Consider the following 20,544-nt stretch of genomic DNA (forward strand, 5'->3'; position numbering starts at 1 on the left):
AGGCAAGAATACTATATGTTGTTGTTGTTGTGGTCCTCAGTCCTGAGACTGGTTTGATGCAGCTCTCCATGCTACTCTATCCTGTGCAAGCTTCTTCATCTCCCAGTATCTACTGCAACCTACATCCTTCTGAAACTGCTTAGTGTATTCATCTCTTGGTCTCCCTCTACGATTTTTACCCTCCACACTGCCCTCCAATGCTAAATTTGTGATCCCTTGATGCCTCAAAACATGTCCTACCAACCGATCCCTTCTTCTAGTCAAGTTGTGCCACAAACTTCTCTTCTCCCCAATCCTATTCAATACCTCCTCATTAGTTACATGATCTACCCATCTAAACTATTTATCGTCCATGTTTCACTTCCATACATGGCTACACTCCATACAAATACTTTCAGAAACGCCTTCCTGACACTTAAATCTATACTCGATGTTAACAAATTCCTCTTCTTGAGAAACGCTTTCCTTGCCATCGCCAGTCTACATTTTATATCCTCTCTACTTCGACCATCATCGGTTATTTTACTCCCTAAATAGCAAAACTCCTTTACTACTTTAAGTGTCTCATTTCCTAATCTAATTCCCTCAGCATCACCCGACTTAATTCGACTACATTCCATTATCCTCGTTTTGCTTTTGTTGATGTTCATCTTATATCCTCCTTTCAAGACACTGTCCATTCCGTTCAACTGCTCTTCCAAGTCCTTTGCTGTCTCTGACAGAATTACAATGTCATCGGCGAACCTCATAGTTTTTACTTCTTCTCCATGAATTTTAATACCTACTCCGAACTTTTCTTTTGTTTCCTTTATTGCTTGCTCAATATACACATTGAATAACATCGGGGAGAGGCTACAACCCTGTCTTACTCCTTTCCCAACCACTGCTTCCCTTTCATGCCCCTCGACTCTTATAATTGCCATCTGGTTTATGTACAAACTGTAAATAGCCTTTCGCTCCCTGTATTTTACCCCTGCCACCTTCAGAATTTGAAAGAGAGTATTCCAGTTAACATTGTCAAAAGCTTTCTCTAAGTCTACAAATGCTAGAAACGTAGGTTTGCCTTTTCTTAATCTTTCTTCTAAGATAAGTCGTAAGGTCAGTATTGCCTCACGTGTTCCAACATTTCTACGGAATCCAAACTGATCTTCCCCGAGGTCGGCTTCTACCAGTTTTTCCATTCGTCTGTAAAGTATTCGCGTTAGTATTTTGCAGCTGTGACTTATTAAACTGATAGTTCGGTAATTTTCACATCTGTCAACACCTGCTTTCTTTGGGATTGGAATTATTATATTCTTCTTGAAATCTGAGGGTATTTCGCCTGTCTCATACATCGTGCTCACCAGATGGTAGAGTTTTGTCATGACTGGCTCTCCCGAGGCCATCAGTATTTCAAATGGAATGTTGTCTACTCCGGATGCCTTGTTTCGACTCAGGTCTTTCAGTGCTCTGTCAAACTCTTCACGCAGTATATCTCCCATTTCGTCTTCATCTACATCCTCTTCCATTTCCATAATATTGTTCTCAAGTACATCGCCCTTGTATAAACCATCTATATACTCCTTCCACCTTTCTGCCTTCCCTTCTTTGCTTAGAACTGGGTTGCCATCTGAGCTCTTGATATTCATAAAAGTGGTTCTCTTCTCTCCAAAGGTCTCTTTAATTTTCATGTAGGCAGTATCAATCTTACCACTAGTGAGACAAACCTCTACATCCTTACATTTGTCCTCTAGCCATCCCTGCTTAGCCATTTTGCACTTCCTGTCGATATCATTTTTGAGACGTTTGTATTCCTTTTTGCCTGCTTCATTTACTGCATTTTTATATTTTCTCCTTCCATCAATTTAATTCAATATTTCTTCTGTTACCCAAGGATTTCTATTAGCCCTCGTCTTTTTACCTACTTGATCCTCTGCTGCCTTCACTACTTCATCCCTCAGAGCTACCCATTCTTCTTCTACTGTGTTTCTTTCGCCCATTCCTGTCAATTGTTCCCTTATGCTCTCCCTGAAACTCTCTACAACCTCTGGTTCTTTCAGTTTATCCAGGTCCCATCTTCTTAAATTCCCACCTTTTTGCAGTTTCTTACCATTATATAATCTATCTGATACCTTTTAGTATCTCCAGGATTCTTCCAGGTATACAACCTTCTTTTATAATTCTTGAACCAAGTGTTGGCTAAGAATAAGTTATGCTCTGTGCAAAATTCTACAAGGCGGCTTCCTCTTTCATTCCTTCCCCCCAATCCATATTCACCTACTATGTTTCCTTCTCTCCCTTTTCCTACTGACGAATTCCAGTCACCCATGACTATTAAATTTTCGTCTCCCTTCACTACCTGAATAATTTCTTTTATCTCGTCATACATTTCATCTATTTCTTCATCATCTGCAGAGGTAGTTGGCATATAAACTTGTACTACTGTAGTAGGCATGGGCTTTGTGTCTATCTTGGCCACAATAATGCGTTCACTATGCTGTTTGTAGTAGCTAACCCGCACTCCTATTTTTTTATTCATTATTAAACCTAGTCCTGCATTACCCTTTAATTTTACTTTATATTTATAACATTGTATTCGCCTGACCAGAAGTCTTGTTCCTCCTGCCACCGAACTTCACTAATTCCCACAATATCTAACTTTAACCTATCCATTTTCCTTTTTAAATTTTCTAACCTACCTGCCCGATTAAGGGATCTGACATTCCACGCTCCGATCCGTAGAACGCCAGTTTTCTTTCTCCTGATAACGACGTCCTCCTGAGTAGTCCCCGCCCGGAGATCCGAATGGGGGACTATTTTACCTCCGGAATATTTTACTCAAGAGGACGCCATCATCATTTAATCGTACAGTAGAGCTGCATGTCCTCGGGAAAAATTACGGCTGTAGTTTCCTCTTGCTTTCAGCCGTTCGCAGTACCAGCACAGCACAGCAAGGCCGTTTTGGTTAATGTTACAAGGCCAGATCAGTCAATCATCCAGACTGTTGCCCCTGAAACTACTGAAAAGGCTGCTGCGCCTCTTCAGGAACCACATGTTTGTCTGGCCTCTCAACAGATACCCCTCCGTTGTGGTTGCACCTACGGTACGGCCATCTGTATCGCTGAGGCACGCAAGCCTCCCCACCAACGGCAAGGTCCATGGTTCATGGGGGGAGAATACTATATATGCTTTTGAAATACGGTACTACCGACGAATACTTAAGAATAGATGAGAAGATCAAATAACTAATGAGGATAGAGTGATAGAGGGGAAAAAGGGAAAAAAATTATAGTGAGAGATTAAGGTATAAAGATATTAACTAAGTTCAAATGGAGGTAGGATGCGGTAGTTATTCAGAGGTTAAGGCGCTTAGTATAGGGAATTATGGACTTGCATTCGAATGGCAGACCACAAAGACGAAATACGCAGGTGAGTTGTTGTACCAATTTTTATATACAATAGTGAACCGATTTGTCGTTAAAACTGTTGGTTCAAATTATCGTTCATAGAAGTACAGAGGTTGCTCCTAGATGTGAGTACCAAGTCTTGATAAATTACCAACAGATTGGCTTAGCCATACCATGTTACTTCATATGCGTTCATCGCTGGGTTAAATTTCCTATTTGTCTGATCGGTGCTTTCCCAATGTACCGCAGTGTTAATTCAGTCATAATTCAAACGTGTGGTGCTCCTGGCCACTAGCTGATCAAGGAAAGGCCGAATGTTGTCAGCGGTCCTCATTTACAATTCTCCTTTGCTGGTGTTTCGAAGAAGTACGTGAACAGTGGCGGTTATTACAGCGGGTCGACTTGAAGAGTGAGGAACTACGGCTAGTTCCCGACGAGAATGTTTTCTCATGGACGACGTATCTACGGGGCAGTTACGTTAATGTGGCATTCGCCTTAGTTCGACGTCAGAGTGCCAAAACAACTTAAAGAAGGCACATGGCAGCACTAGTAGGGGAGGCTCTTCAAGCGTGTCAGAGAGACGCGGAATACATGCAGTAGTTGTCGATATGCGGACACGGAGCGATTTCTTTGACGTCCAGACAGGTACGATCGCCGGCTTTCGGGCCAACTAGCTAAGATTGTAAAATGTTCGGGTGCCACCGTGGTCGGTCTACGCCGTGCATGGCAAAAATGCGCTACGCAAAACGGGCGTCATGACAGCTGTCGTGCATCAGGGATCGTAGCAGGTGCCTGGTTCATGTACCCATGTTGAATGCGTTTAATAGGTGACGAAATTTTGCAACGCAGTATTTGTTTATGTGGACCAAATTAAGGAGAAGTCTCCATGGTCATGGAAAGAGTCAATACATGAAATTATAACACGATAGTAGAAACAGATAAAATGAAATATAAGAAACATATTCATGCGACAATTCGTAAGTTTAAATAAAGAAAATCAACAATGTAACTCTGGAATTTGCTTAATTTTTCAGCTCCTCCAGGAGCTCCTCGACAGAATAGAAGGAGTGAGCCATGAGGAAACTCTTCAGTTTGGACTTAAAATTGTTTGGACTACTGCTAAGATTTTTGAATTCTTCTGGTAGCTTATTGAAAATAGATGCAGCCGAATTCTGCACTCCTTTCTGTACAAGAGTCAAGGAAGTGCATTCCACACGCAGATTTGATTTCTGCCTAGAATTAACTGAGTGAAAGCTGCTAACTCTTGGGAGTAAGGTAATATTGCTAACAACAAACGACATCAAAGAAAATATGCACTGTGAGGGCAATGTCAGAATTCCCAGACTATTGAATGGGGGTCGACAAGAGGTTCTCGAACTTACACCACACATAGCTCGAACAGCCCGATTTTGAGCCAAAAAAACCCTTTCTGAATCAGAAGGATTACCCCAAAAAATAATACCATATGACATAAGCGGATGAAAATATGCGAAGTAGACTACTTTTCGTGTTGAACTGTCACTTATTTCAGATGCTGTTCTAATGGTAAATAAAGCAACATTTAGTTTCTGAACAAGATCCTGAACATGGGCTTTCCACAACAGCTTACTGTCTATCCGAACGCCTAGAAACTTGAACCGTTCCGTCACGCTTATAATATGCCCATTCTGTCTGATCAAAATATCAGTACTTGTTGAATTGTGGGTTATAAACTGTAAAAACTAAGTCTGACTGTGATTCATCATCAAATTATTTTCCACAAGCCATGAACGTATTTCATGAACTACATTATTTGATACTGTTTCAATATTAAACACAAGATTCTTTACTACCAAGCTGGTGTCTGTCATCAGCAAACAGAAGTATTTTTGAATCACCTGTGATACTAGAAATATCATTTATATAAATAGGAAACAGCAGTGGCCCCAGCACTGACCCTTGGGGAATGCATCACTTAACAGTGCCCCATTGGGACTGAACATCACTACCACTCTCAATATTGCGGAGAAATACCTTCTGCTTTCTGTTCTTAAAGTAAGAGGCGAACCAATTGTAATCTACTCCCCTTACTCCATAATGGTTCGACTTCTGCAGTAACATTTTGTGGTCAACACAGTCAAAAGCCTTCGTTAAATCAAAGGAAACACCTAGCGTTCACAACCTTTTATTTAATCCGTCCAAAACCTCACAGAGAAAAGAGAATATAGCATACTCAGTTGTTAAACCATTTCTAAAACCAAACTGTACATTAGACGGCAAATTATGTGAATTTACATGCTCCAGTAATCTTGTATATACAACCCTCTCGATAACTTTAGCAAAAAACGATGGTATAGAAATAGATCTATAATGTTCAACATTATCCCTGTCCCCGTTTTTATAAAGTGGCTTCACTACCGAGTACTTTAATCGGTCAGGAAACCGACCACTCCTAAAGGAAAAGTTACAGATATGGCTAAGTACTGAGCTAACATACATAGAACAATACTTCAGTCTTCTCTTAGAAACCCCTGTCATATCCATGAGAGTTATTGGTCTTTAGTGATTTAATTATTAACTCAATCTCCCTCTTGTCAGTATCATGGAGGAGCATTTCATGTAACACTCTCTGAACACTTTTTTCTACGGGTGGTATATGATTCCCTGTTGGGACTAGGTTTCTATTTAGTTCACCTGCTATATTCAGAAAGTGATTATTAAACACTGTATATATATGCGACTTATCAGTACCACGGACATTCCCACTACGCACTGATTCTATATCCTCAACCTGTCTCTGCAGACCAGCCACTTCCTTTACGACTGACCATATGGTTTTAATTTTATCCTGAGACTTAGCTAATCTATCTGCATACCACATACTTTTTGCCTTCCTAATAACATATTAAGCACCTTACAATACTGTTTGTAATGGGCTGCTGCATTTAGATTTTGACAATTTCTAACGTTTTGATATAATTGCCACTTCGTTCTACAGGATGCCTGTTCATGCTAATACCCTGTTTTGAACGTTCTAACGGAAAGCAATTTTCAAAGAGTACGAGAAAAGTCTTGAGGAAAGCAATATATTTATCGTCTACTGTATCTGCACTATAAACATCTTGCCACTCTTGTTCCTTGATAAGTTTTACAAAGGTCTCTACAGCAACTGGAGCAGCTTTCCTAAACAGTTGATAACTATATTTAACATGTGTTGCAGCACATATATCGTTTACAGTTAAAATTTGTGCATCATGATCTGAAAGGTCATTCACCTTTTCGCTAACAGAGTGCTCTTCTAGTAATGAGGAATGAACAAAATGTTGTCTATTGTTGTTCTGCTGTTCCCTTGCACTCTCGTTGGAAAGAATACGGTTTGCTTAAGGTTATATGAATTAAGGAGGTCCACCAGCATGCTTTTCCTTGCACATTCACTTATACTATTAATATTGAAGTCACCAGTTATAACAAAATTTTTGAATTTCCTATAAAGAAAACCAAGAACCTCCTCTAGCTTTAGCAAAAATGTTGCGAAATGGGAGTCTGGGGATCTATAAATAACAACAGTTAGAAGTTTAGCTCCATAAATTTAACCACACCTGCACAACATTCAAACATCAGTGCAGTACTTTGAAACATCAATTGACTCAAATGGGATACCGTTTTTCACATACATGACTACTCCCCCACACCGCAAAGAGATCCTAGAAAAGCTGCCAGCCAACCTGTACCTTGGTAAAGGAAGCCTCTGAATTATCTCCTTATTTAAGAAGTGTTCAGATATACCAATAATTTCAGAGTCAACATCTATAAGCAGTTCACTAACTTTATTTCTAATACTTTGTATAGTTTGATGAAATATACTAATTCCCTCATTAATCGGATACCTAAGCTTTGACGAAAGTGGTTCCTTTGTTAGAGAGGCTTCCCTTAAGCAGGAATACCTATCAGATGACTTCAATCTAAACAAGGTGCAGCTCTAACACTCACTACTGCAGGAATTTTGCCATGAACGATCCCACCACTCACACCTATGCTGTCACCTATAAACTTTGCCAACCTCCCCTTTCCATACCTGTTGAGGTGCAGGCCATGTGTAGTGAAACCCGTCCTGCTGACAGACCACTGAAATGTGACTCATGCCTTCTGTCCTCAGTGCACCCCCAAGTCTAATGTTATTACACTTGACGGCTGTATTAAGATGAGGCTGATCGTGACGCTGAAACAGTTCCACGAAATGCACATTCGTGTTGCCAGTCTGAGTGGCTATCTTTTCCAGGTCACCACCTATGTCATACTCTCCATCCCTACCAATACTATTACCAGCCCCACCCACAATCACTACCTGATCCTCTTTAGTAAAATCCCTACGTAACCCTCCTATGTTAACAGTCACCTGAGCCAATCCTGCATTAGGCTACACAATGCTGGTGACCTGGTGCTCACTCCCAACACTTCCTGCAACTGCTGGCCTACACCTGTACCATGAGAACTACCTAACAGCAGAACCTCCTTCTTTCTCTTAGACTTTGCAACTGTCCTAGTCACCGTAACTGCTGAGGTCTGCTGCATACTTCCTACATCTACAACTACTAGAGATTCCTCTCCACTAGACGGACCGTTGGTCATATCTATTGCAAACACCAATAGTAAAACTATCTGAAAATTTCCTTCTCCTAGCAGATCACTTGCCAACAGCCAGCTCCCATTCCCCAACCCCCTTCTCCCTCCTCAATCTATCTAGCTCCCCCTGTGCGTTTTTCAGCTGCACCTGAAGGGCACAGATCTTACGTTCCTGCTCCGCTATCAACTTACTCTTGCTACATAACCTGCAGTTCCAGGAGAGGATCTCACCAGAATGCCCACTGACTTCCCCACTGCATTCCCCCCAGCGAAAATACTTCGAACAAATCTCACGCCGCAATCCACTACTCACGAAACTACGGCAAAGCCCACACTTCTCACTCATGGTAAAATTTTACAGTTATGGAAACAAGAAAATTACTTTATTTAAGTTCCGACACTACAATAAGAAGATGTTAAAAAACTGACTACAATAATCACAAACTTGCTCTACAGTGGAAGTAACTACTATTGTTGACAGTATTAATCAACAGCAAATGTGAATATAACAAAAGACTAATACAGAAAGAAAATCAAACGTCTAATGACACAGTAACGAAACTGAAAGCAGTTCCCAAAAATTTCTTCTGAAATTATTTCATCAGAAAATGCCAATAACACCGGTTGAAGACTACTTAAGTTCCTAAATAAACCACTATACACATACAATTAATTAGTACTTAGCTTTCAATGCGCCACTACAGCTGAAACTGGTCAGCGCGGAATGTAAACACAGATAAGAGGTTAAGTTGCCCGATACGAAACACTCACCAATATCAGGTCAGAACACAAGAAAGGCAGAGATGAATGAAGAAACCACTAATAAGTACTGAGAATGGACGTCCACTAAATGGTAACAACAGATGACTTTTCGGTTTAACCACGATTTATGCTGCGTCGGACAGATAGCCATTGGTGTGTATGGCTTGAAATGTCTGAAAGCAAACACCCTCGAGCTGGCCGCAGTGACCGAGTGGTTCTAGGCACTCAGTCAGGAACCGTGCGACTGCTACGGTCGCAGGTTCGTATCTTGCCTCGGGCATCGATGTGTGTGATGTTCTTAGGTTAGTTAGGTTTAAGTAGTTCTAAGTTCTAGGGGACTGATGACCTCAGATGTTAAGTCCCATAGTGCTCAGAGCCATTTTAACCAACCACCTTCAACAATCATCGGCGGCACCCATGTTGGAGTTGGGAGTGTTCTGTCTGGGAAAGTTTTCATGGCATTCCTTGGGACATCTCGTCCTTCTGGAATACAAAATGGATTAACAAGTGTGCATCTAACCCTGGAGACTGTGTCCACGCCTATATGCATTTTGGTTTTGTTGGCACAATGGCATCTCTCAGCAGGACAAGGCCACTTCTCAGTAGCTTTGTAAATGCGTGGTTCGAAGAGCAATACGGTGAGTTTACCATATTGACCTGGCCGCTAAAATACCCATATATAAACCCAAACGAAATCCGTGGGACCTCTCCGACCAGGCTGTACATGCCATGGATACTCAACCGAGAAACCTACAACCTCCATGACTCTCTTTCTCCACGTCTTGTAGCGGTCTACGCTTCAGTACATGTTCTTGGTGTGAACAACAATGAGGGTTCTTGCATTATCCGGCTCGTATGTGCAATTGAACAGCTGATCATAGAGAGTATGGTAACAGGAACTATACTTTTCTTACCGCGCGACCGCTACCGTCGCAGGTTCGAATCGTGCCTCGGGCATCGATGTGTGTGATGTCCTTAGGTTAGTTAGGTTTAAGTAGTTTAATGTTCTAGGGGACTGATGACCTCAGCTGTTAACTCCCATAGTGCTCAGAGCCATTTCAACCGTATACAACTCTTGCCAAGTACTGGATACGATTCAGGTATCCTTCAGCAATTACCAAATCAGTCAAATTATCATGGCTGCAATTGTAAAACTATCGTAGACTATTGTAAGCAAATGTATTGTTGGTTTCCTTGACCAGCGAGGATGATAATCGCTATAGGCCTACATTAGGTGTGTTGCATACTATCGTGCGATGTCTCATTTCGATCCCTTTGTTTGCGTATGCTATCATTGTATTAAATATTCGCCTAGAAATCGGTAGTAGTGAACTGACCAGGAGGATGTACAACGGGCAGTGTTAGCTACGGAATATTTTTGTCCTACGTGGTTACCCACCTGTCTGTTACTTATAAATAAACTGTATTAACACTAAAACTGGAATTTTCAATGTTTAATTCAGGTTTTATTCGTGAACTGTTGAGTTGTAACCTGAAAGTGAGGGATGTTGTAATGAAAACATAAAAAAAAACATTTATCATAACGCGATTTCCCAAAACAAAGGTAACATTAAGAAAATGAAGCGCAACGAAAACGCATCAAAAATCACTTCATTACTTCGTTGAGTTTTTGTAAAACATGTTTCTGTTACTGATATACAACTTTCGCACTCATCTATAATAACGGGAATCTCTTCATCATGATCCTTTCATCATGATGAAGAACTTTAAATTAAGTACAAAATAAAAACTATAATTACTCAGAATTTGTGTCAAATTGCCGGTCTTGCCTGAATTTCTTGTATCAATTGTACAGCATCAAACACAGATACCAATTTCTCCATTTTCTCGGAAGGACGACAATCTGATAGCTGAAAACCGAAGACTAACAATAGACGCCGAAAGTCGCCCGTGCTACTCACGCGTTCTCGCCTGCATGAACGCATTACACTGTGTGATGCGAGTAGCTGGCGATTCGCTTTACAGCCGGCGTGTCAGCTTCAGAGAGCCGAAGCACCTGGTCACGCGCTCTCATCTGAACGCTCTTATTTCATTCACTCCGTGTTATGTGAACTGTTTCAGCTCACTGCAGCCCGCTCGCACTCTCTCGTCTAAAAGACCCCTATGCAAGCACGTGAAACACCACACGTGACTTAAGGTTGCCAAAGCGTGCTCTACGCTATGTGAGTCTGTTTCCGGTAGTGTGATGACGGCACCACCACATATCACCAGAGATTTGAACCCAGCTTCCTGTAATTTCTTCCAGATGGTTCGTGGTGACACTTTGCGTCTAACCTGTGCCCGGATTTCAGCTGTTGCCCTTTGTGTATTAGTCAACAATAGTCGCACAGTCCTGCGATCGTCTCGTGGTGTTGCCCTTCAGAAAGTGTTGGTGCCTGATTCCATTTCGTCAATACTCATTCTACTGTCAGTGCAACGTAGCCAAATTTCTGTGCGATGTCTCTCATGTCAGTCGTTCGACATTTCTCACACGTGGAATTATTACGATGGTCTACACGTACACTTATTCTGGTGGTGCCATGTTGTGATAATCACCTAACATTTCCAGTACCGTTAGATGCACGCAATTGTCTCCATGTTTTAATATAATTCTTCATTTGTAGGAATGACTTTTCTCTGTACTGAAAATGGTGAAATTAAGCTCATATAAGAATGAAATTATAAACAACATCAACCGGCATGAATTCACTGGAGTTTGGTAGTTTTCAATCTAGGACTGGACTGATTTGGTGGAAGAGACCAAACAGCGAGGTCATCGGTCTCATTGGTTTTGGGAAGGATGGTGAAGGAAGTCAGCCGTGCCCTATCAAACTAACCATCCCGGCATTTGCCTGAAGCAATTTATTGAAGTCAAGGAAAAAGTAAATCAGGATAGCCGGACGCGGTATTGAGCCGTCGTGCTCCCGAATGCGAGTCCAGTGTGCTAACCACTGCGCCACCTCGCTCGGTAGTTTCAATTTAGGTGGCTGGCTCTGAGCACTATGGGACTCAACATCTTAGGTCATAAGTTCCCTAGAACTTAGAACTACTTAAACCTAACTAACCTAAGGACATCACACACACCCATGCCCGAGGCAGGATTCGAACCTGCGACCGTAGCAGTCCCGCGGTTCCGGACTGCAGCGCCAGAACCGCTAGACCACCGCGGCCGGCCTCAATTTAGGTAATCATGATGTAACATTTAGTGTTTCTTAATGTAAAACAATTTTATTGTCAACACCGCAACTTTCGGTAAACAATTAACGCACAGCGACTAGTTTCAGTTGTTTAAAGACATAAATATGCATTGAAAAACATCATCATTGGCTGTAGTCATGGAATGTGAAGTGGCTCTTCGAGAGGAGTATATTTGTATATTTATCTATATTTTTCTGATTTGTTTTGTGTCTATAAACACGCGTGATTGTAATTGTGTGATACAGTATGCAAAAATTGTTAAATGATTGTTACTTGAAATCTACCATTCAAAGAGATTTATATATATGCTTTGATTTTTGACTTTTGAGTTATTTAACTATTTTAGAAAACAATTTCAAAATTGGTTTCACATTTACGTAACTCACTACTGAGTAGTAAAATCATCAAACATAATGGACGCACTTTCTTCCAAGAATATTACTTGAGGATGAAGATATAACAGTACTATAATTAGCCTTGGCGTATTTGTATTTTAAGAGCATGGGCTCAAGTATTGAAATCACTGTAGACCCACATAATTCTCTAAGAATAATCCTCTCAATCATATTCAGCCCGTGGTAGTCGAATCATGGCTCTCGGCGTAAGCTTGAAAGTAAGATCTTGAAACAAATGTTGCTCTCCGCTGCGGCTCATTTCTGTGAATGAAAGAACGTTTGTTAGATACTGAAGCGGGCAATCTCTGTGCTTCCGAAAAGATTTCACTTTTTTAGGTCGACGCGAAATGGCGTCCGTTGAAGTAGCGGCCACTAAAAGAGTGGAGCAGTAAATATCGAAAGGAAAAATTAATTAAATGCAAGCAAAAGCAACATGATAGAGGACTCATTGTATATCGAAATAACTCAGATATGAAATTTAAAGAACTATATTAACAAGGTTGGGCCCAGGAGATGACCTGGGGGAGTCTCTGCTAACATCATGAGATTGGCAAAAAAAAAAATGGGGGTGATACGCGATTACAAGAACTTAGCACGAGAGTTCTCTTAGCCTCTGTCACCTCAATTCTCCAACTTCCTACCTACACGTGGTGCCCCTGTTAAGCCGAGAAACTCAGAGAAAGGTGGGGTAACCAACCGCAGCGGGAAAATGAGTCGGTGAGCAGACAGGAATTGGATGTCAGCGGAAGGCAACGGGAAACCACCACCGATACTTTTCCCACGAGAATCCCATGGCTTTGCTCGGTTCTAAATTATCTGGTGCTTAAAGTACCCCAGTCGGATCTCCGGGCGAAGAGTGAGGGGGGATGAGGTTGGGGAAAGGGGGGCACAGGATTGAGAGAAGTCACTAGATCGACATCACAGTGCAAATTATCCCTGCACACTGTAAGAAAGATTGCAGCATGGAATGTGTGTGGGCTAATTCAGACAGGTTAAATTTCTCATAGTAGAAATGGACCAGCATGGCCTGGATATTCTTGGGCTTAGTGAGTCTCACTGGAGAGGAGATAGTGTTCCTTCCTTGACTCACGAAATGGCTATGTACTTTTCAGGAAATAATGACCAAAGTAAAAACGGTGTTGCGATAGTTTTTCGTAGAAATCTGACCAACTGCGTTATAGGTTACGAACCCACTAATGACAGGATCATCTCTATAAAACTGAATGCTTCCCCGTGCAGACTCAATTCAGATCTATGCTCCTATAACTACAGCGTCAGATGAGGAGATGGAGACGTTCTATGACCAACTGGAGCAAGTCCTTAGTAACATCCCTACCAAAGAACAGACAATAATCCAAGGCTACTTCAGTGCTACAGTTGTAGATACTACCCAAGACTCACACTTACGATCCGTCGTTGGACTTCATGGTCTTGGTGAGAGAAATGAATGAGGCAGGTACTTCCAGGAAATCTGTGTGAGTAACGACATGTCCATCTCTAAGACAATGTTCCAACATCACCCAAAATGACTATACTCTTGGATATCACATGGTGATGGATTTAGAAACCAAACTGACTTCATCCTAGTGGGAAGACGTTGGAAGACGTTGGATGACTTCAGTCTTAGATTGTAAAACCTTTCCCGGAGCTGACTGTGGTAGTAATCATATTATACAACAAATGAAAATGCGCATTAAGCTTAAATCTACCAAGAAGAGGGAAGAAAGTCAGCTAAGACTCATGAACAAGAAATATATTCCCAAATCTAATGAACTTGTAAGACCAAAACTTCACAAGATCAGTTCTGATAAGGAAGCACCAGCATCACAAACATGGACCGAATGAAGAATGATGTTTCCTACTCACTTCCGACATCAATACAATCGCAGAGAGCAAAACATCCCTGGATATCGCAGTCAACAGTACAGTTAATTGAGAAGACAAGCCATCTGGGGAAAAACAGGTTTCCACTATACCCAGGATGAAGACAGATACAAGAACCTGTGCAGAGTAATACAACGGAATTTTAGAAAGGGCAGAGCGTATCTTTAATGAAATAGAACAGCATCATAATCGCAATTAGGTACGTGATCTCTTCCAGAAAATCAGCAGCATCATCGGTGAATTTAATCCTCGTAAGTGCTGTTAGATGACGAGAAGGCTAACCCTATCGGAAACAAAAAAAGACGTTGTTGCGACGTGGAAACAGTACTGTGAAAAGTTTAACTCTGAAATTAACAATAGTACGGACAGTCAAGCAGTTGGAACCTACAATTTTACGCAGGGAAACAGAGAATACGTTTCAAAATCTGAAGAATTATAGAGCCCATAGTGTAGATGGTATATCAACAGAAATGATCAAAGAAAAATTACTGATGTGCTGCAGTAATTGTATAAAACAATACGGGAAACTGGGGAGTGGCCGGATGACTGGTCAAAGTCTCTCTTTATTCTACTTACACAAGTAAGGTTCTACAAGGAACTGCTCCATCTACCGAACTATTGCCCTCAAATTTGGCTCTGAATCCTGATCCAAAGTTGGAAGCCGTACCTTCAGCCTCACCTGTCCACAGAACAAGCAGGTTATGTTGAAAGGAAAGGAACTCGTGAACAGATCCTCAACATCAGACAAATAATAGAAAAATCGTGAGAGTTCTGTGTTCCTGTTTTCATCTGCTTCCTAGACTATAGGAAAGCCTATGACTGTGTTGTCTGGGAAATGTTGTGGCAGGTGTTTGCAGAGTTCTGTGTCCTACCCCACTTGATAGCTTTGATCAAAAGTCTATAAAATGAGCACTTCGCAGATGTAAAGACAAGTTGTGGCATGTCTGATTCCTTCAGAGAAGCAAAAGGTGTGGGACAGGGTTGTGTGCTATCCCCACAACTGCACAACATGTGTACAGAACATGTCATTACAAAATCTCTTGATGGTTGATCCAAAGGCAACTCATCTGGTGGGATAACTATCAACAACCTCCGTTATGCTGATGACACTGTGCTTTCAGCCAACGGCGAAGATGAACTTGCTGAGCTACTAACAAGAATGAAGGACATTAGTCTAGCATATGGATTAGACATCTACCTCAGCAAGTCTAAACTCATGATAAGAAGGCGGATCACGCTAGCAGAGCAGTAACAAATAACACAAAGATCCGGCTAGCTGAAACACTCGTGTTTACTGTCGTCTTTTATGGTTGCGAAACATGGACACTCAAGGCCAGAGACAAACAGCGCATTGGTGCGTTTGAGCTTTGGTGCTGGCGTAGGATGAAATGGACCGATAGAGCAACAAATGTGTCCATTATTGAACAACTCTATATATGCAGACGGCTTTCTTTTCAAGTCACCGAAAAAATACTCCAGTTCTTTGGCCATCCTGTAGGAAGAGATGGAGAAAATCTAGAGAAAATAATATTCCAGGGAAAGATCGAGGGCACGAGACCAAGAGGACGAACAGCGAGCAGATGGATATATTAAATCAAGGTCTCCGGTCTACCTTTTCAGTAGGCACTAAGAGAAGCTGGCAACTGTCCGGGATGGAGACGCTTGGTTCATGGGGTCACGTCGCTCAGCAATGAGCACAGCAACTTATGATGATGATGAACGAGGTTAACGGTATAAATGCTTACATTACTTTCGTGGTACAAGATGTGTACTTCATGTTACTAGAAACAAATGGTTCAAATGGCTCTGAGCACTATGGGACTTAACGTCTGAGGTCATCAGTCCCCTAGAACTTAGAACTATTTAAACCTAACTAAACTAAGGACATCACACACATCCATGCCCGAGGCAGGATTCGAACCTGCGACCGTAGCGGCAGCGCGGTTCCAGACTGAAGCGCCTAGAACCGCTCGGCCACATCGGCCGGCTACTACAAAACAAGCGAAGAGAGAGGAAGCGAAGAACAATCGATGAGCGTCCCTCTCCCTTACTAATAACATACAAGTTACTTCATTTAAAGCGCTTACTCCCCTAATATAAAGAGTAAATTTAGTATTTACTACAAAACAGGAAAAATTTACGCCGCATATGCGTTCGGTGAAACACACAAGGTTCGTGTACATTTATTTCGTAGCGAGATACATTCCCCGTTGTAATGTGTGTTTTTTTAAGTGTGTTTACATCACAGCTGTCACTGGGACGCCACAAATGACATGCATTCGTTTTATGAGCCAACAAGAGTACGACCATATATAGTCAAAAACTTCATCTTTAGCGAGCTAGGTTTTAAACCATATAATAACTTAGGTTAAGGAGTGTGTAAGCTTACGGACAGATGACCTTAGCAGTTAAGTCCCATAAGATTTCACACACATTTGAACATATTTTTTAAACCATAATCTTGCAAGACGACGGTTTTTAAAATGGAAAATGGCCAGTTGTGTTAGGATTCAAAATGGTTCAAATGGCTCTAAGCACTATGGGACAACATCTGAGGTCATCAGTGCCGTAGCCTTAGAACTAAAATCCCAACTAACCTAAGGAGATCACACACATCCATGCCCGAGGCAGGATTCGAACCTGCGACCGTAGCAGCAACGCGGTTCCGGACTGAAGCGCCTGGAACCGCTCGGCCACAACGGCCGGCTGTGTTAGGAAAAACTGGATCGCATTCCCATGATTTGCAACTGATGATGATGATGATGTTTGGTTTGTGGGGTGCTCAACAGCGTGGTTATCAGCGCCCGTACAATTACCCAATCTTTGCTCAGTCCAATTGCGCCACTTTCCTGGATGATGATGAAATGATGAGGACAACACAAACACCCAGTCATCTCGAGGCAGGTGAAAATCCCTGACCCCGCCGGGAATCGAACCCGGGACCCCGTGCTCGGGAAGCGAGAACGCTACCGCGAGACCACGAGCGGCGGACTGATTTGCAACTGTGCAGCAGGTATTATAGTGAGAACGGAACATGCAACGGCAAAAGAAATTTTCAGCTGTTCCATAGCTTTACTTGAGGTACTTTGAAGTGTCTTACAACACAGGTTGGACTTGCTGCATTTTACTTTTAATCTTCAACTTGTGCGAATTACTTAATGATGACTATTTTATACCCCTTGCAAGATTATTCCACTTTATGCCAGGCTATGGTACAAATGATAAATTTTGTTGCCGTTACGTGCACTGGTCTCACTACAATATCTGCTGTACAAAAGCAGTAATGACGATGTGGTGTGCAGTTTTTACTAGTGCCCTTGGCCATTTTCTTCCTTCATAACTGTCACTTTGCGAGAGTATGGATTAAAACGTGACTCGCATACGGTGAAGTGTATAACTAAATACTGTCATTACCTTGGCGACCCACAATACGAATGCATGCCACTGCATGATCACCGCTAATGGTAATATTCATCGGTATTTCTTACGATTTGAATTGTGCAAAGATAGGTGTAGAAAACAACTGAAACGAGCCATCGTGCTTTAATAGTATACCCAAAATAGTGAACTAGACATTCAAAGAATTTTTTAAATTAAAAGAATTTATTTAATAAATTACATTGAGACCGCCGTCTCCTCCTTGACAATTGGTCTCAATTTCTATTTCGTCGTTAGTAAAAGTATGACCTGATGGACAAAGCTACAGAGATAGCGCAAATTGTATGTATTTAGCATTTTCATCAATAGACATGTGTAAACGAGTCTGAAGTCGCAGAAAACCTATAACTATAAAATTCGCACCTCAGTCGGAGGTAAACGCGTGAACTAAACGGGTCTACAAAAGCAAGCTGTTGGCCGCGGTGTGCTCCGCTTAGTCAACACACGTTCCTGGCTCGAACCCGGGCAACGCTAATGAGCATCGGCCGGAAATTGCGCGTGTTCGGCCAGCGCGTAATGACGCGAGAGAGCAGAGAGCAGATGCGTGGAAACCTGTAGCCGGTCGCAGCCGCCGATACGCAGCGTGTTTGCTGCAAATATGCTGCGGTGGAAACGCTGGGCACTGGAGCTGAATTAACAGCCTGCGAACTCGGATAAGAGAACGGCCGGCGGTCGCTTCCATCCGCACTTGACTGGTCATATCGTCGCAGTGTGTTTGTTGGCAGTGCCCGAGGTGAAATGTTCATCACAGGAGGGACAGACTCTCTGCTTTCTATGTATGACTTCGTATCGCCCCAGTAAGCTTCCAACTGCAGTTGTTAGGCTCGTATTCATGAGGAATTTCTAAGCTCATTTCTTCGGCTCGCTCCGTGGTATAGGTGAAAGTACAGGAAACAAAGGCTTTTAATTTTTCGGCAAATACATCCAGCAACGAAAACCTCGGCTGTAAGGAATGGTAGGGAAAAAAATTGGCTGATTTGAGAAAATGCACATGTAAGTTTCAAAAAATGATCGCAAATAAGATACTTGAAGTACATTCAGTGTGCAATATGAACCCAGCAGAACTGATATGGAGTCAAGGAATTTGTCGAGAGAAATAACGAGGTTGTTAAGATGCCAGTCGTACTGGATCTAACGCACGCAGCTTTTTCACGTGTCACTACGGAACGCTGGCGCGATACACAACAGCACGTCATGAAAGAAGAGGACAAAATGCAGCGCCTGGGTGGCTTTGTAGATTCGGTTGTTCATCAACTCATTATCAAAGCAGCAGATAATCATTCCAGAAATGAAATGTATTTCTCGGATTCGGATGAGGAAGAAGCTAAGAGATTACCAGACGACTGGCTGCAACTAATACCTTTAGTGGTTTCAGTATTCAAAAACACTGTTAAATCCGTGCAGTATGCTTTTGTATAACACATAGCTCATTCAGAAAAATTACCCATATTTAAAATATAAATGTTATTACAATACTACGTTAGGAACGAGAGCATTTTATGCTTTCCGTCTGGTCACCTAAGAAGCGAACGGTAGTGCTGGTGTTTTGCCAGATATTACTTCATTCCCTTTAAAAAATAAATGACATTCCAAGCTATATTGTTTATCTGCTCGTCTCTGCAACTTCTCACATCACCAGCTGATTCACCAGTGCAATCCAAGTTCAATTCACCGGTAAAACTGTTGTCCCGGATATCGCTCAGTCTATGTGCGCGTAACACAGCACAAGACGTAGACCTGTGATCGTACTTGACTGTACTAGATACAGCTTGGCTTCCGCTCCACTTGAAGCGAAATCCAAGGAGTTTCAAGCATACATGGTGTAGTGCTTACATCAGGTTTATTCTTACGATGAACAGAGTAAAGAAAGCTCGAAAACCAGCAGTAGTCAAAAGAAATTGAGAAATCAACTCGTCATATCCAAAGACTCCAACCAGTTAACTGCTGCAGGTGTTGCGACTACACACTTAATTTCTGCATCTGTTGCGTCTAGAAAATCTTTCCACGGACAAATGAATTTTCTTTCAGAACCGAAGTGCAAAATGTGCTCCAGAATGTGTTCCGATGTCACATTCATGTTCCGTTGCTTTCGTCACGGTGTAGACAGTTCTGATACGATAGAGGGAGCTAGTATCTATCTTGGTTAGTTCGCACCCGGGCGTTGGGTTGTCGGATCTGTGTTGCCAAACTTCTACGACCAAGGAAGTACGTCCACTCATTTCTCCATTCACGTCTTAGATTGTAGCTTTCTGGGGCGAGTTGGTCAGTGTTTCCCCTGATTGGTTCTCTAGGTCTTTATCAAGTGAGTGGTAGGTTTTTTTCGTGTTTCATGAAAGGGTAATTCTGTTGATCTTTTGAGTTTCGTCCATTCATGAGTTACTGCTTGTGGTCGTCGGAGATTTAGAGGGGGAATACTGGCGAGTATTGACAGCCATAGTCTTGGTGTGGATTTAAGAATTGCTGTCGCGCTCCTCATAGCATCATTTAGATGGATATCTGTTTTGTTGACATGGCTACTTTTACTCCAAGCGGGAGAACAGTTTTCGGCGACAGTGCTTGTGCTGCAGTTCTTAAGGTTTCTGCATTAGATCCCCAGATAGAACCAGCTACTTCTGCTGATATATTTCTCCATTTAACTTCTGTCGTGTTAGTTTTAAGTATTTCCTAAATATCAGAGATTTGTCGCTAGTCACACCAAAATATCTGGGGTGTCGACAATATCGTAATGTTTTGTTGCGGAAGATTACGTTCAGTTCACTGTCTGTCATTCTATTGGTTAGGTGGAATGAACTGACCTGTTTTATTAGGGTTCGGGCAAAGTCACCACTTTTCGTAATACTGGTAGAGCCTATCCAGATGGTTAATAAGCGTTAGTTCAC

Source organism: Schistocerca cancellata, unplaced genomic scaffold (genome assembly GCF_023864275.1).
Source record: "Schistocerca cancellata isolate TAMUIC-IGC-003103 unplaced genomic scaffold, iqSchCanc2.1 HiC_scaffold_1106, whole genome shotgun sequence".
Taxonomy (NCBI): Eukaryota; Metazoa; Arthropoda; class Insecta; order Orthoptera; family Acrididae; genus Schistocerca; species Schistocerca cancellata.